This window comes from Arachis hypogaea, chromosome 4 (genome assembly GCF_003086295.3).
Source record: "Arachis hypogaea cultivar Tifrunner chromosome 4, arahy.Tifrunner.gnm2.J5K5, whole genome shotgun sequence".
NCBI classification, from domain to species: domain Eukaryota; kingdom Viridiplantae; phylum Streptophyta; class Magnoliopsida; order Fabales; family Fabaceae; genus Arachis; species Arachis hypogaea.
Window position 1 is genome coordinate 103386371 of NC_092039.1, and position 15345 is coordinate 103401715.

Genomic DNA, 15345 nt, shown 5'->3' on the forward strand with positions numbered 1-15345 from the left:
GCATCAAGAGTAAGAGGAAGATGGTCAGTGGTAAGAATTGTCTTGCAAGGTTCATCATGGTTGGAAGCTTTAAGTTTAAACGCAAAGGTTGGTATAAAGCTCAATTGAATGGGTCTAGGAAGCTATTTGGTCGCTGCAGTGAGAATTCAGATCACCTTTCACCCGGCTGGAAAAATGCAGATCGAGACAAAAACGGGTGTAAAAGTAAAGTTTGGGATCCTGGAATTTGTTCTGGCATTTGTCACCCCTGGAGCCTAAGAATCTGTTTGAAGCTTCTTAAGGGCTTTACATGCTTAGTTTGGGATCCCGGAGGACACTGGAATCACAAACATTGTTGGAGATTCCTAGATGAGTTCAAGCACAAGCCACCATAACAGGAAGCTCACCAAATGTCCAACTTAAGGACTTTAACTAAAAGTGCTAGGTGGGAGACAACCCACCATGGTACGATCGTTCATTTTTCATTTTTATTTAGTTTTATTTGTTTTCTAGTTTTATTTTATTTTATTATATTGAACCTGGAGTTTTGCGTCACATTCATATTAACACTACATTCTTCATTTTTCAAAAAAAAAAGGGATTTACGCACGCGACGCGTCCGCGTCGTATGTGCGTTAGGAGGAAAAGAAATTGAACAGAGAGTTACGCAGGAGCAGGGCTGGAGGCGTGCCAAGGGCACAAATCGTCCCACGCGACCGCATCGTTGATGCGGCCGCGTCATTTGCAAAATGGCTTCCCCACACGTCCGCGTCACCCACGCGACCGCGTGGCCCTGGATTTCGACGTAACAAGGTGTATGGCCGAAAGTTGAGCTGGAATTGGGCTGGACTCGTGCTGGAAGCCCAAGCCCTACCACGCGACCGCGTGCCCCACGCGGCCGCATCATTTTAAGAAAAAGACCACCCGCGCGATCGCGTCGACCACGCGATCGCGTCGACCACGCGACCGCGTCACCCTGGATTTTGGCAATACTAAGTTTTGAACAGAGAGTTGTGCGACCGCGAGGCTGCACTCGCGCCACTAGCACAAATCAAGTCACGCGATCGCATGCCCCACGCGTCTGCGTCGCCTAACCTTATTGCGCACCAAGCAACCGCGTCACCCACGCGACCGCGTCGCCAGCGTCGCACAACCTCTCCAGATTAGTGCCAATTTTCTTATCTTTTCTTCTCCGAATCCTTATTCGTCTTATCTTTTCTTATTTCTTTCTTCTTCCTTTCTTATTTTCTCTCACTTCCATTCTATTTTATTTAATTTATTTGCATACTTTCATTCATTGTATTTTTTTTATTTTGTGCATATTTTTATTTTCTTTTCTAAATTTGTTATTTTGGTGTTAAAAATTTAATTGGGAAATTATTTTCTTGTAAATTATTATGAAATTGTTTGACATTTATATATTACTTTTTGAAGGGTTGCTTGCATGTTCAATTTAATACTTTCAATAGCTTATTTACCATACATGCTATGTGTTTGTGAAAAAACCCATATGGCATTATGTACTTCTCTATTATACTTTATACTATTCAATGCTTGCTTTTCATAAACTCCCTTTACTATTTTATTAATTGAATATAATTGTCAATACAAACATGGTGATTTATTACAAGTGATGCTTGGTCTATGCTACTCATGCCCTTTGCCGGCATGCCAATAAACACCTTGCATTCACTTGTCCTTATATGCACTAGCTATTTTCAATTGATGGCTTTTCACATGTACTCGCGAGCATGTGTTAATGTCAATTACATCCTAATGTGCATCCATCACCACTCTTCCGTTCTCTTCCTTGCTATATATCTATTTGAATTTAATTTACTTTCTCTTCCCTTTTTCAGGATGGCCACCAAGGAAGGAAAGGAGAAAGCTACTCCCAAACCGCCGGCAAGGAAAGGAACAAAAAGAGCTCAGTTGAGAAACCACAACCCCTATCCACTTGCACATCTCAGCATGCACCGAGGACGGTGCAATCTTTAAGTGTGGGGAGGTCGATACCGATCTCCATGGGTTAGTTATTTCTTGACTCTACACCAAAATTTTTTTATTTTATTTGTTTGTTCATTGTTGCATTTGCATAATTGATTGCATATTTGTTTGATTTTTTGCATATTTTACCACTTGGTTGAAGTAATATTTTCTTTTCCAAGAAACCTTTTAAAGTATTTCACTAATTTGAATAAAATTTTTTGTTACACTTGTTTGAAGAAATATTATATTGGAACATGGTTTAGAGCTCGAACACACAAAACCTGTAAGATTTTTGAGCCTAATTGATTGGTTGCATTTTATCAACCAATAATTTATTTTTGATGTGTGTTTTTCTCTCTAAAATTGTGATCTTTGTCTTGCTTAATTCTATATTTCCATTATTTGATGTATACATGCACTTACATGATTGAGGCCTTTGTTTCACTGAGCTCACATACCTGGTGCACGAAATTGTGAACAATACTTTTTCACAACTCTCATAATCCCCGGTCATGAACCCCAAAAACTTGGTGCCTCAATACCATGGCATTACACAACTAACCAGCAAGTGCACTGGGTCGTCCAAGTAATAAACCTTACGCGAGTAAGGGTCGATCCCACGGAGATTGTTAGTATTGAAGCAAGCTATGGTCATCTTGTAAATCTTAGTCAGGCAAACTCAAATGGTAATGGTGATGAACGAAAATAACAAAAAGGTAAAGATAGAGATACTTATGTAATTCATTGGTAGGAACTTCAGATAAGCGCATGAAGATGCCTTCCCTTCCGTCTCTCTGCTTTCCTACTGTCTTCATCCAATCCTTCTTACTCCTTTCCATGGCAAGCTTAAGCAAGGGTTTCACCGTTGTCAGTGGCTACCTCCCATCCTCTCAGTGAAAGCGATTGCATATGCTCTGTCACAGCATAGCGGAATTCATCTGTCGGTTCTCAATCAGGCCGGAATAGAATCCAGTGATTCTTTTGCGTCTGTCACTAACGCCCCGCCCTCAGGAGTTTGAAGCACGTCACAGTCATTCAATCATTGAATCCTACTCAGAATACCACAGACAAGGTTAGACCTTCCGGATTCTCTTGAATGCTGCCATCAGTTCTCGCCTATACCACGAAGATTCCGGTTAAAGAACCCAAGAGATATTCACTGGAGCCTTGGTTGCTTGTAGAACAAGAGTGGTTGTCAGTCACCTTGTTCATGGGTGAGAATGATGATGAGTGTCACGAATCATCACATTCATCAAGTTGAAGAACAAGTGATATCTTAGAACAAGAACAAGCGGAATTGAATGGAAGAACAATAGTAATTGCATTAATACTCGAGGTACAGCAGAGCTCCACACCTTAATCTATGGTGTGTAGAAACTCCACCGTTGAAAATACATAAGCATAAGGTCTAGGCATGGCCGAATGGCCAGCCTCCCAATGATCTAAGAACTAAAATGTCCAAAGATGATCTAGAGATCTAAAGTGATCAAAAGATTTTTTTTTACAATAGTAAAAGGTCCTACTTATAGAAAACTAGTAGCCTAGGGTGTACAGAAATGAGTAAATGACATAAAAATCCACTTCCGGGCCCACTTGGTGTGTGCTTGGGCTGAGCAATGAAGCATTTTTCGTGCAGAGACTCTTCTTGGAGTTAAACGCCAGCTTTAGTGCCAGTTTGGGCGTTTAACTCCTATTTGGGTGCCAGTTCCAGCGTTTAACGCTGGGATTTCTGAGGGTGACTTTGAACGCCGGTTTGGGCCATCAAATCTTGGGCAAAGTATGGACTATCATATATTGCTGGAAAGCCCAGGATGTCTACTTTCCAACGTCGTTGAGAGCGCGCCAATTGGGCTTCTGTAGCTCCCGAAAATCCACTTCGAGTGCAGGGAGGTCAGAATCCAACAGCATCTGCAGTCCTTTTTGGTCTCTGAATCAGATTTTTGCTCAGGTCCCTCAATTTCAGCCAGAAAATACCTGAAATCACAGAAAAACACACAAACTCATAGTAAAGTCCAGAAAAGTGAATTTTAACTAAAAACTAATAAAAATATACTAAAAACTAACTATATCATATCAAAAACATACTAAAAACAATGCCAAAAAGTATACAAATTATCCGCTCATCACAACACCAAACTTAAATTGTTGCTTGTCCCCAAGCAACTGAAAATCAAATAAGATAAAAAGAAGAGAATATGCAATGAATCTCAAAAACATCTGTGAAGATCAGTATTAATTAGATGAGCAGGGCTTTAAGCTTTTTGCCTCTGAATAGGTTTGGCATCTCACTCTATCCTTTGAAATTCAGAATGGTTGGCTTCTTTAGGAACTCAGAATCCAGATAGTGTTATTGATTCTCCTAGTAGAGTATGATGATTCTTGAACATAGCTACTTATTGAGTCTTGGCTGTGGCCCAAAGCACTCTGTCTTCCAGTATTACCACCGGATACATACATGCCACAGACACATAATTGGGTGAACCTTTTCAGATTGTGACTCAGCTTTGCTAAAATCCCCAATTAGAGGTGTCCAGGGTTCTTAAGCACACTCTTATTTGCCTTGGATCACAACTCTTTATTCTCTATTTTTTTCGTTTTCTTTTTCTTTTTTTTTTCGATTTTTTTTTGAATAGAAATGCTTTTTCTTGCTTCAAGAATCATTTTATTGATTTTTCAGATTCTCAGTAACATGTCTCCTTTTTCATCATTCTTTCAAGAGCCAACATTCATGAGCCACAAATTCAAGATACATATGCACTGTTTAAGCATACATTCAGAAAACAAAAATATTGCCACCACATCAAAATAATTAAACTGTTATAAAATTCAAAATTCATGCAATTCTTTCCTTTTCAATTAAGCACATTTTTATTTAAGAGAGGTGATGGATTCATAGGACATTCATAACTTTAAGGCATAGACACTAAGACACTAATGATCACAAGATACAAACATGGATACACATAAGCATAAAATTTGAAAAACAGAAGAACAAAGAACAAGGAAATCAAAGAACGGGTCCACCTTAGTGATGGCGGCTCTTTCTTGCTCTTGAAGATCCTATGGAGTGCTTGAGCTCCTCAATGTCTCTTCCTTGTCTTTGTTGCTCCTCCCTCATGATTCTTTGATCTTCTCTAATCTCATGAAGGATGATGGAGTGTTCTTGATGCTCCACCCTTAGTTGTCCCATGTTGGAACTCAACTCTCCTAGGGAGGTGTTTAATTGCTCCCAATAGTTTTGTGGAGGAAAGTGCATCCCTTGAGGAATCTCAGGGATCTCATGTTGAGTGGGATCTCTTGTGTGCTCCATCCTTTTCTTAGTGATGGGCTTGTCCTCCTCAATGGGGGTGTCTCCCTCTATGTCAACTCCAACTGAATAACAGATGTGACAAATGAGATGAGGAAAAGCTAACCTTGCCAAGGTAGAGGACTTGTCCGCCACCTTATAGAGTTCTTGGGCTATAACCTCATGAACCTCTATTTCTTCTCCAATCATGATGCTATGGATCATGATAGCCCGGTCTATGGTAACTTCGGACCGGTTGCTAGTGGGAATGATTGAGCGTTGTATGAACTCTAACCATCCTCTAGCCACGGGCTTGAGGTCATGCCTTCTTAATTGAACCGGCTTTCCTCTTGAATCTCTCTTCCATTGGGCGCCCTCTTCACATATGACTGTGAGGACTTGGTCCAACCTTTGATCAAAGTTGACCCTTCTAGTGTAAGGATGCTCATCTCCTTGCATCATAGGCAAGTTGAACGCCACCCTCACACTTTCCGGACTAAAATCCAAGTATTTCCCCCGAACCATAGTAAGATAATTCTTGGGATTCGGGTTCACACTTTGGTCATGGTTCTTGGTGATCCATGCATTGGCATAGAACTCTTGAACCATCAAGATTCCGACTTGTTGAATGGGGTTGGTAAGAACTTCCCAACCTCTTCTTCGGATCTCATGTCGGATCTCCGGATATTCACCCTTTTTGAGTGAAAAAGGGACCTCGGGGATCACCTTCTTCAAGGCCACAACTTCATAGAAATGGTCTTGATGCACCCTTGAGATGAATCTCTCCATCTCCCATGACTCGGAGGTGGAAGCTTTTGCCTTCCCTTTCCTCTTTCTAGAGGTTTTTCCGGCCTTGGATGCCATAAATGGTTATGGAAAAACTAAAAGCAATGCTTTTACCACACCAAACTTAAAATTTTTGCTCGTCCTCGAGCAAAAGAAGAAAGAAGAGAGTAGAAGAAGAAGAAATGAGGAGAAAGGGAATGGCTATGTGTTCGGCCAAAAGGGAGGAGAAGTAGTGTTTAAGGTGTGTGAAAATGAAGGAGTGAAGGAGGGTTTATATAGGAGAGGGGGAGAGGGATGTTCGGCCATTTGAGGGTGGGTTTGGGTGGAAAAGTGGTTTGAATTTGAATGGTGAGGTAGGTGGGGTTTTATGAAGGATGGATGTGAGTGGTGAAGAGAAAGATGGGATTTGATAGGTGATGGGTTTTTGGGGAAGAGGTGTTGAGGTGATTGGTGAAGAAGAGAGAGAGTGGTAGGGTAGGTGGGGATCCTGTGGGGTCCACAGATCCTGAGGTGTCAAGGAAAAGTCATCCCTGCACCAAATGGCATGCAAAATCACGTTTTGTGCCATTTCTGGCGTTAAACGCCGGGCTGGTGCCCATTTCTGGCGTTTAACGCCAGCATCTTGCCCCTTTCTGGCGTTTAACGCCAGTCTGGTGTCCCTTTCTGGCGTTAAACGCCAAGAATGGTGCCAGACTGGGCGTTAAACGCCCACCAGCTAACCTCACTGGCGTTTAAACGCCAGTGGGTGCGTCCTCCAGGGTGTGCTGTTTTTCTTCCTGTTTTTCATTCTGTTTTTGCTTTTTTCATTGTTTTTGTGACTTCTTATGATCATCAACCTACAAAAGACATAAAATAACAAAAGAAAATAATTAATTATAAAACATTGGGTTGCCTCCCAACAAGCACTTCTTTAATGTCATTAGCTTGACAGAGGACTCTCATGGAGCCTCACAGATTCTCAGAGCCATGTTGGAACCTCCCAACACCAAACTTAGAGTTTGATTGTGGGGGTTCAACACCAAACTTAGAGTTTGAATGTGGGGGTTCAACACCAAACTTAGAGTTTGGTTGTGGCCTCCCAACACCAAACTTAGAGTTTGACTGTGGGGGTTCTGTTTGGCTCTGTTTTGAGAGAAGCTCTTCATGCTTCCTCTCCATGATGACAGAGGGATATCCTTGGGCCTTAAACACCAAGGACTCTTCATTCACTTGAATGATCAACTCTCCTCTATCAACATCAATCACAGCCTTTGCTGTGGCTAGGAAGGGTCTGCCAAGGATGATGGATTCATCCATGCACTTCCCAGTCTCTAGGACTATGAAATTAGTAGGGATGTAATGGTCTTCAACTCTAACCAGAACATCCTCTACTAGTCCATGGGCTTGTTTTCTTGAATTGTCTGCCATCTCTAGTGAGATTTTTGCAGCTTGCACCTCAGAGATCCCTAACTTCTCCATTACAGAGAGGCGCATGAAGTTTACACTTGACCCTAAGTCACACAAGGCCTTCTTGAAGGTCATGGTGCCTATGGTACAAGGTATTGAAAACTTCCCAGGGTCCTGTCTCTTTTGAGGCAGTTTCTGCCTAGACAAGTCATTCAGTTCTTTGGTGAGCAAAGGGGGTTCATCCTCCCAAGTCTCATTTCCAAATAACTTGTCATTTAGCTTCATGATTGCTCCAAGGTATTTAGCAACTTGCTCTTCAGTGACATACTCATCCTCTTCAGAGGAAGAATACTCATCAGAGCTCATGAATGGCAGAAGTAAGTCCAATGGAATCTCTATGGTCTCTGTTTGAGCCTCAGATTCCCATGGTTCCTCATTGGGGAACTCATTGGAGGCCAGTGGACGCCCAGTGAGGCCTTCCTCAGTGGCGTTCACTGCCTCTTCTTCCTCCCAAAATTCGGCCATGTTGATGGCCTTGCACTCTCCTTTTGTATTTTCTTCTGTATTGCTTGGGAGAGTACTAGGAGGGAGTTCAGTAATTTTCTTGCTCAGCTGACCCACTTGTCCTTCCAAATTCCTGATGGAGGACCTTGTTTCAGTCATGAAACTTTGAGTGGTTTTGATTAGATCAGAGACCATGGTTGCTAAGTCAGAGGTACTCTGCTTAGAACTCTCTGTCTGTTGCTGAGAAGATGATGGAAAAGGCTTGCTATTGCTAAACCTATTTCTTCCACCATTGTTGTTGAAACCTTGTTGAGGTCTCTGTTGATCCTTCCATGAAAAATTTGGATGATTTTTCCATGAAGGATTATAGGTGTTTCCATAGGGTTCTCCCATGTAGTTCACCTCTTCCATTGAAGGATTCTCAGGATCATAAGCTTCTTCCTCAGATGAAGCTTCCTTAGTACTGCTTGGTGCATTTTGCATCCCAGACAGACTTTGAGAAATCATATTGACTTGTTGAGTCAATATTTTGTTCTGAGCCAATATGGCATTCAGAGTGTCAATCTCAAGAACTCCTTTCTTCTGACTAGTCCCATTGTTCACAGGATTTCTTTCAGAAGTGTACATGAATTGGTTATTTGCAACCATTTCAATCAGTTCTTGAGCCTCAGTAGGCGTCTTCTTCAGATGAAGAGATCCTCCAGAAGAGCTATCCAAAGACATCTTGGACAGTTCAGAGAGACCATCATAGAAAATACCTATGATGCTCCATTCAGAAAGCATATCAGTGGGACACTTTCTGATCAATTGTTTGTATCTTTCCCAAGCTTCATAGAGGGATTCTCCTTCCTTCTGTCTGAAGGTTTGGACTTCCACTCTAAGCTTACTCAATTTTTGAGGTGGAAAGAACTTTGCCAAGAAGGCATTGACTAGCTTTTCCCAAGAGTCCAGGCTTTCTTTAGGTTGAGAGTCCAACCATATTCTAGCTCTGTCTCTTACAGCAAAAGGGAATAGCATAAGTCTGTAGACCTCAGGGTCAACCCCATTAGTCTTGACAGTGTCACAGATTTGCAAGAACTCAGCTAAAAACTGATGAGGATCTTCCAATGGAAGTCCATGGAACTTGCAATTCTGTTGCATTAGAGAAACTAATTGAGGCTTAAGCTCAAAGTTGTTTGCTCCAATGGCAGGGATAGAGATGCTTTTCCCATAGAAGTCGGGAGTAGGTGCAGTAAAGTCACCCAACACCTTCCTTGCATTGTTGGCATTGTTGTTGTTTTCGGCTGCCATGTGTTCTTCTTCTTTGAAGAATTCAGTTAGGTGCTCTAAAGAGAGTTGTGCTTTGGCTTCTCTGAGCTTTCTCTTCAAGGTCCTTTCAGGTTCAGGATCCGCCTCAACAAGAATGCCTTTGTCTTTGCTCCTGCTCATAAGAAAGAGAAGAGAACAAGAAAATGTGGAATCCTCTATGTCACAGTATAGAGATTCCTTTAGGTGTCAGAGGAAAAAGAAGAGTAGAAGACAGAAGTAGAAAATTCGAACTTAACAAAGGAGATGAAGTTCGAATTTTGCATTTAAGGGATAGTGTTAGTCCATAAATAGAAGGATGTGAGAAGGAGGGAAGTCATTTTCGAAAATTAAGTGAAAAATTTTGAAAACATTTTGAAAAACACTAATTAATTTTCGAAAATGAAAAGGGAAAAGAAATCAAATAATTTTTGAAAAAGATTTTGAAATTAGATACCAGAAAGATTTGATTGAAAAACTATTTTGAAAAAGATGTGGTTAGGAAGATATGATTGGTTTTAAAAAATGATTGAGAAGATATGATTTGAAAAATATTTTAAAAAGATTTGATTTGAAAATTAAAAACTTGACTAACAAGAAAAGATATGATTCAAACATTAAACCTTTCTCAACAGAAAAGGTAACATACTTGAAATGTTGAATCAAATCATTGATTGATAGTAAGTATCTTTAAAAAATGGAAAAGAATTGAATTTGAAAAAGATTTGATTGAAAAATTGAATTGAAAAAGATTTGATTTTGAAAAGATTTTGAAAACTTGAAAAAAAATTTGATTTGAAAACAAAATCTTCCCCCTTGTGCCATCCTGGCGTTAAACGCCCAGAATGGTGCACATTCTGGCGTTTAACGCCCAAAATGCTACCCTTTTGGGCGTTAAACGCCCAACCAGGTATCCTGGCTGGTGTTTAAACGCCAGTCTGTCCTTCTTCACTGGGCGTTTTGAACGCCCAGCTTTTTCTGTGCAATTCCTCTGCTGTATGTTCTGAATCTTCAATTCTCTGTATTATTGACTTGAAAAGACACAAATTAAAAATATTTTTGGATTTTTAATAATAAAGAAAAATCAAAATGCAACAAGAATCAAATAACAATGCATGCAAGACACCAAACTTAGCAGTTTGTATACTACTGACACTAACAAAATGAAAATGCATATGAGATACACAAAACACTCAAGTCAATAGAATTCAAAGATCAGAGCACGAAAATCATCAAGAATTACTTGAAGATTCTTAAGACACATGCATGAATGCAATAAGAACAGAAACATGCAATTGACACCAAACTTAACATGAGACACTAGACTCAAACAAGAAATATTTTTTTTGATTTTATGATTTTTTTTGAAAATTTTTTTTTGTGTTTTTCGAAAATTAAGTGGAAAGAAATATCAAAATTCTCAATGAGAATTCCAGGAATCAGTGCAGTGCTAGTCTAAGACTCCGGTCCAGGAATTAGACATGGCTTCACAGCCAGCCAAGCTCTCAAAGAAAGCTTCGGTCCAAAACACTAGACATGGCCAAAGGCCAGCCAAGCCTTAGCAGATCACTGCTCCAAAAGCAAGATTGATGAAAATCAACAAGCTCTTGTGGTGATAAGTTGAAACCTCGGTCCAATGAGATTAGACATGGCTTCTCAGCCAGCCAGACTTCAACAAATCATCATGAAACTCTAGAATTCATCTTCAAGAATTTCGAAAAAAATAAATACCTAATCTAAGCAACAAGATGAACCTTCAGTTGTCCAAACTGAACAATCCCCGGCAACGGTGCCAAATACTTGGTGTTGTTGCCGGATCTTGGCACTGATGTTACCAAAAGCTTGCTCAAAACTTGAACAATCCCCGGCAACGGCGCCAAAAACTTGGTGCGCGAAATTGTGAACAATACTTTTTCACAACTCTCATAATCCCCGGTCATGAACCCCAAAAACTTGGTGCCTCAATACCATGGCATTACACAACTTCGCACAACTAACCAGCAAGTGCACTGGGTCGTCCAAGTAATAAACCTTACACGAATAAGGGTCGATCCCACGGAGATTGTTAGTATTGAAGCAAGTTATGGTCATCTTGTAAATCTTAGTCAGGCAAACTCAAATGGTAATGGTGATGAACGAAAATAACAAAAAGGTAAAGATAGAGATACTTATGTAATTCATTGGTAGGAACTTCAGATAAGCGCATGAAGATGCCTTCCCTTCCGTCTCTCTGCTTTCCTACTGTCTTCATCCAATCCTTCTTACTCCTTTCCATGGCAAGCTTAAGCAAGGGTTTCACCGTTGTCAGTGGCTACCTCCCATCCTCTCAGTGAAATCGATTGCATATGCTCTGTCACAGCATAGCGGAATTCATCTGTCGGTTCTCAATCAGGCCGGAATAGAATCCAGTGATTCTTTTACGTCTGTCACTAACGCCCCGCCCTCAGGAGTTTGAAGCACGTCACAGTCATTCAATCATTGAATCCTACTCAGAATACCACAGACAAGGTTAGACCTTCCGGATTCTCTTGAATGCTGCCATCAGTTCTCGCCTATACCACGAAGATTCCGGTTAAAGAACCCAAGAGATATTCACTGGAGCCTTGGTTGCTTGTAGAACAAGAGTGGTTGTCAGTCACCTTGTTCATGGGTGAGAATGATGATGAGTGTCACGAATCATCACATTCATCAAGTTGAAGAACAAGTGATATCTTAGAACAAGAACAAGCGGAATTGAATGGAAGAACAATAGTAATTGCATTAATACTCGAGGTACAGCAGAGCTCCACACCTTAATCTATGGTGTGTAGAAACTCCACCGTTAAAAATACATAAGCATAAGGTCTAGGCATGGCCGAATGGCCAGCCTCCCAATGATCTAAGAACTAAAATGTCCAAAGATGATCTAGAGATCTAAAGTGATCAAAAGATTTTTTTTTACAATAGTAAAAGGTCCTACTTATAGAAAACTAGTAGCCTAGGGTGTACAGAAATGAGTAAATGACATAAAAATCCACTTCCGGGCCCACTTGGTGTGTGCTTGGGCTGAGCAATGAAGCATTTTTCGTGCAGAGACTCTTCTTGGAGTTAAACGCCAGCTTTAGTGCCAGTTTGGGCGTTTAACTCCCATTTGGGTGCCAGTTCCAGCGTTTAACGCTGGGATTTCTGAGGGTGACTTTGAACGCCGGTTTGGGCCATCAAATCTTGGGCAAAGTATGGACTATCATATATTGCTGGAAAGCCCAGGATGTCTACTTTCCAACGCCGTTGAGAGCGCGCCAATTGGGCTTCTGTAGCTCCAGAAAATCCACTTCGAGTGCAGGGAGGTCAGAATCCAACAGCATCTGCAGTCCTTTTTGGTCTCTGAATCAGATTTTTGCTCAGGTCCCTCAATTTCAGCCAGAAAATACCTGAAATCACAGAAAAACACACAAACTCATAGTAAAGTCCAGAAAAGTGAATTTTAACTAAAAACTAATAAAAATATACTAAAAACTAACTATATCATATCAAAAACATACTAAAAACAATACCAAAAAGTATACAAATTATCCGCTCATCAATACCCATATGGCCTTACCTTTCATTATCCCTTGCAAACCAATTTTGAGCCTATTATACCCATTTGTTCTTTATTTTAGCACATCATGAACTCTAAGCGAAAAACAATAATGTCTTAATTTGAATCCTTGGTTAGCTTAGACTAGTGAAAGTGCTTATGATTTAAGTGTGGGAAAATTGTGTTTGGAAACATTTGGTTTGAGAATTGAGTATGTTAGAAATTTCTGAAAATGTGAAAGAAATGTTTAGGACATGTTTATGCATTCAATAATTTAATCATATGCATTGAGAAAAACAAAAGAAAAATAATATAAAAAAAAGAGAGAGAAATAAAAAAAAAAGAAAAGAAAAGAAAAGAAAAAGAGCAAATAAAAGGGGACAAAATGCCCCAAAGTGAGTGGTGAAAGCAATGCATATGAGTTGTACTTGAAATTAGAATGTATGAATATGTGGAAAACATAGTTAATGGATGGTTAGATGTTGTATTATGATTACATGGATTGTCTAAGTTAGGTGGAAAAGTTTAAGTTAATTAAGGATTAAGATTTTTAGTCCACTTGGCCAAATACAATCCTACCTTGACCCTAACCCCATTACAACCCTTAAAAGACCTCTTGATATGTGTATTTATGCATTAAATTTTTGTTGATTGTTAGATGAAGAGCAAGCCTTAGAAAATGGCATGCAGACACTCCTTATCAAAGATAAATGGCATGTCAGTAGCTAGCAGATTACTCAGAGGTTTGGCAATTTTTAAAAAATCCCTTATAAACCTTCTGTAGAATCCTGCATGCCCCAGAAAGCTTCTGATTGCCTTAACATTGGTAGGTGGTGGTAATTTTTCAATTACTTCAACTTTAGCTTGATCCACCTCTATTCCCTTGTTTGAAATTTTATGCCCAAGGACAATCCCCTCAGTCACCATGAAGTGACATTTTTCCCAATTTAAAACTAGGTTGGTCTCTTGGCATCTTTTCAGAACAAGTGCTAGATGGTTAAGGCAGGAGTTGAATGAGTCTCCAAATACTGAAAATTCATCCATGAAGACTTCCAGAAATTTCTCTACCATATCTGACAAGATAGAGAGCATGCACCTCTGAAAGGTTGCAGGTGCATTGCACAGACCAAAAGGCATCCTTCTGTAGGCAAATACTCCAGAAGGACATGTAAATGCTATTTTCTCTTGGTCCTGAGGATCTACTGCAATTTGGTTGTAACCTGAATAGCCATCCAAAAAGCAATAATATTCATGACATGCTAGTCTCTCTAGCATCTGGTCTATGAATGGTAAAGGAAAATGATCCTTTCTGGTGGCTGTATTGAGCCTTCTGTAGTCAATACACATACGCCACCCTGTAACTGTTCTTGTGGGAACCAGTTCATTCTTTTCATTATGAACCACTGTCATGCCTCCCTTCTTGGGGACAACTTGGACAGGGCTCACCCAGGGGCTATCAGAAATAGGATAAATAATCACAGCCTCTAGTAACTTAGTGACCTCTTTCTGCACCACCTCCTTCATGGCTGGATTTAGCCGCCTCTGTGGTTGAACCACTGGCTTGGCATTATCTTCCAAGAGGATCTTGTGCATGCATCTTGCTGGGCTAATGCCCTTAAGATCACTTATAGACCACCCAAGAGCTGTCTTATGTGTCCTTAGCACTTGAATTAGTGCTTCCTCTTCCTGTGAGTTTAAAGCAGAGCTTATAATCATTGGAAAAGTGTCACCTTCTCCCAGAAATACATACTTCAGGGATGGTGGTAGTGGCTTGAGCTCGAGTTTAGGAGGCTTATCCTCTTCTTGAGGAATTTTCAGAGGTTCTTTTATTTCCCCTGGTTCCTCCAGGTCAGGCTGAACATCTTTAAAGATATCCTCTAGCTCTGATTCGAGACCCTCAGTCATATTGATCTCTTCCACTAAAGAGTCAATAATATCAGCGTTCATGCAGTCATTTGATGTGTCTGGATGCTGCATAGCTTTGACAGCATTCAACTTGAACTCATCCTCATTGACTCTCAGGGTTACTTCCCCTTTTTGTACGTCAATGAGAGTTCGTCCAGTTGCTAGGAAGGGTCTTCCAAGGATGAGAGTTGCACTCTTGTGCTCCTCCATTTCCAGCACTACAAAGTCAGTTAGAAAGGCGAATGGCCCAACCTTGACAATCATGTCCTCAATTATGCCTGATGGGTATTTAATGGAGCCATCAGCAAGTTGGAGGCATATCCGGGTTGGTTTGACTTCTTCAGTCAACCCAAGCTTTCTGATAGTAGATGCAGGTATTAGATTGATACTTGCTCCAACGTCACATAGGGCTGTCTTGGTACAAGCACCTTCTAATGTGCATGGTATCATAAAGCTCCCTGGATCTTGAAGTTCTCTAGTAAGCTCTTAAGAATGACTGCACTGCATTCTTCAGTGAGAAACACATTTTCAGTTTCTCTCCAATCCTTCTTATGGCTTAAGATCTCTTTCATGAACTTAGCATAAGATGGTATTTGCTCAAGTGCCTCTGCAAACGGAATCTTTATTTCAAGAGTCCTTAGATAGTCTGCAAAGCGGGCAAATTGCT

At 40.5% G+C, this 15345-nt stretch overlaps 1 non-coding gene across 1 annotated transcript; it reads left to right on the forward strand.

Moving 5' to 3' along the window:
• Positions 1-8707: 8707 nt before the first annotated feature.
• LOC112799027 (small nucleolar RNA R71) lies at positions 8708-8815 on the forward strand. The gene has a single exon (XR_003200616.1). It is a non-coding gene; the product is annotated as a small nucleolar RNA R71 (small nucleolar RNA).
• Positions 8816-15345: the final 6530 nt, after the last annotated feature.